Here is a 2,868-nt window from a genome sequence, read left to right on the forward strand (position 1 = left end):
ACAGAGGGTGAAAAGAGGAGCTGCAGCAATGTGCAGTACGACAATTTTTGGTTCTTTTTTCAGGTGACATTGATGATTATTTTCACTGAATTATTTGAGTTTTATTTAATCTTATAGCATTTGATTTCTTTTTTTTAATGGTTTCCAAAACAGTATCCGGACTAAACTTTGACACCTTCCCATCTGAGATCCACTCAACATCCTCTGGTCTTAACTCTTAGTCAAAATAATTTACAATTTCTGCCTTTTTAACTAAAAACTTATGTATAATTTGATATAAATGAGGTTTGTTGACCATGAATTCCAAGAATAAGTGTAAAATCCATTATTAAACCAGCTCAGGTTTTTTAAAAAAAGCGCCAAAAGCTGGAAAAAAGTGACAAATAAATCTGAAAAGCACAAAAAAAATATTAATTTTAAATTATGACCTGGAAGGACAAGTTCATGGTTAACAGGAAGACAACACGAGGGTTAACGTTTTGGTCCTAGGACGATAAAATCCTTTTCCTTTGCGGTCCACTAGACGGTGCCGTTGAGGTTCTAGGATTTCTCTTTTTAGTTAAAACAGACGTTACCAAAAGTTTTGGAGACATAATTTAAAGATGGAAAAAGCTAAATTGCAATATATCGCAGAACATCACAATATGTTTGAAATTGCAATCATATTGTTTTGTGACATAAGTATTGTGATATTATCGGATCGTGGGGCCCACTAGACAGACCAGGGTGCAACTTATTAATTATGAATTAATAATCTTAAGCTTGGTCGACAAAAGTACAGAAAGGAAATATAAACGTCTTTGAATTACTTCACGTGCCCAAAACTTAAAGACTCAGTTCTACTGTCACAGGGCAAAGAAAAAAACATAATAATTAAGAAGCTGAAACTGGGAATTTTTAGCATTTTTGCTTGAAACATGACACAAACAAAAAAGAGTTGCTGATTAACTTTCTGTCAATCGACTAACTGATTAATCGACTAATGAAATGAAACTTCAGGCAGACGTGATTTAGAGGCAAATACGTAGCTGTGCTTAAGCGTGAATGTTAAAATCACGTGTAGAAAACACAAATTTACATCTAGAGCACATGGGAACTGAAGCTGAATGGAAGCGTGGAAAAGTCCTCGAACAGCAGAGGCGTAGCATGCACACGATCACATCCACACACAGCGAGACTGACAACGCACACACACACACACACACACACACACACACACACACACACAGAAACACACAAGTACATCCCAACACACTCCACATTCACGGTTAATACAAACAGGTGTTGTGTCTTTAGCCCTGCGGTACCCACCGCCACCTCCAGGTGAGTTGCCATGCATATTCACTGCAGGTGCAGCAGGTGTGGTTATGGCTGAGAAACATGAATGCTGACAGCGCTCCCTGCTGGTTGGTTGGTGTCATTTTAAAGCCTGAGTAGAAAATGGCTGTGGTGCTGTGAGTAGGGATGTAAAGATGCGTCGGGAATCGGTTCAACATCAATATAAATGTGGGAAGAACCGGTTGAGATGCAATTTTTAGGGCTTTGGGCGTATACTACTTTAGATTTTTTTTACTTGTTTGACATCAGACGTCACGTCTTCTTCTTTTTTCTTCTATGTTTTTAGTTATTTTTATGTGGGGTTTCTTTTAAACATCTAATTGTACAGTCTCAGTTCAATGAGAGGACACATGTGTTGTTTTGCACAGTTTATAGAAATGAGGGAATATTTATCATTGTCGTGTCGAATCGTGAGTTGAGAGCGTCGTTACATCCCTAGCTATGAGGCGTTTGTGGCTACCAAAAGATTATATGTTTCAGTATTTCAACCAGGCGGCCCACTCCCTCCTACATGAGGAGTTCCTTTCTTTTCATTTTTACATTCTTTACCTTTTTCATGCATCTCTGACAACAACCCTGGTTCCTTTAAAATCATGCTTTTAGGTCACAGCCAACCATGCGCTGTCTTTGGATTACGTCCCACGGCAGCTGAAATCCTCTCATGAATTAGAGTCTTTTTCACCGTTACATGTGTAATCCCGTCACAAACACCCATTGATAATTTACTAATCTTTGATAGGTACATAGGCGTCACTATAATACTCATATTGTGCTGAATTATTACCACCATGTTAGAAAAAAACACATGATTATCGTGTACAGCGTTTGGGACATACAAGAAGAAACTCTGAATGCACCTAATGCATCTTCACAATACCGTGTTTGAATATATTGTAAATATATACGTCATATATCCTACAATATAAGCTGACAGTGCGTTATATATACACAAAACACATCTTGGCTCTTTACAACGAGTATGGATAACATATTTTCCTTTTACATTTTCAATATCGTAGTTCGTCATACACATGACGTACACAGGAGGAATAGGTTCAACATCAACAGACGACTGTAAAATACTGTAAAAATATTGAAAAAACAAGAACATTCAGGGTCTGCCTGGTGAGTGTTAAAATAGGGTTTATAAATGAGAGACTAGAAGTACAGACAGAGATTACACGTGTGGAATATGGCACCGGCATGAGGGGAAAAAAGGACTTAAATCACCCCGGAGAACTCTTTTTGCAACTCTCAGTTTTGCCCTCAAAGTAGTAAAAGGCCTAAAAGAAGCAGTGCTGGATGCAGGCATGCGGATCGCTGGAGAAAAACAACATTCGGCCAAGAAATAGAAAGAGAACAGAAGCACACGACGGGACAGAAGCCAAAGCAACCGGGGAAAGGGATCTCCTGTCTCTTGTTCAAGAACAGCAAGAAAAAAGACCTCTCCAGTTGAGATTCAGTCGCTGCGTATCAGGAGAACTGTGAAGATCGACCGACGTCGTCGCCTCTAATCGGCCGTCAGCGACC

General features: G+C 39.0%; 1 protein-coding gene across 1 annotated transcript in view; it reads right to left on the reverse strand.

Moving 5' to 3' along the window:
- Window positions 1-747: 747 nt before the first annotated feature.
- The window catches only part of LOC116670886 (PH and SEC7 domain-containing protein 1), a gene marked incomplete at its 5' end in the record, with an annotated part of 69,216 nt that continues 67,095 nt past the window's right edge, over window positions 748-2,868 (reverse strand). The window contains 1 exon segment of the mRNA XM_032501585.1: window positions 748-2,868. This exon segment is cut by the window's right edge and continues 1,066 nt beyond it.

The sequence above is a fragment of the Etheostoma spectabile genome, chromosome 21 (assembly GCF_008692095.1).
Source record: "Etheostoma spectabile isolate EspeVRDwgs_2016 chromosome 21, UIUC_Espe_1.0, whole genome shotgun sequence".
Classification (NCBI taxonomy): Eukaryota; Metazoa; Chordata; class Actinopteri; order Perciformes; family Percidae; genus Etheostoma; species Etheostoma spectabile.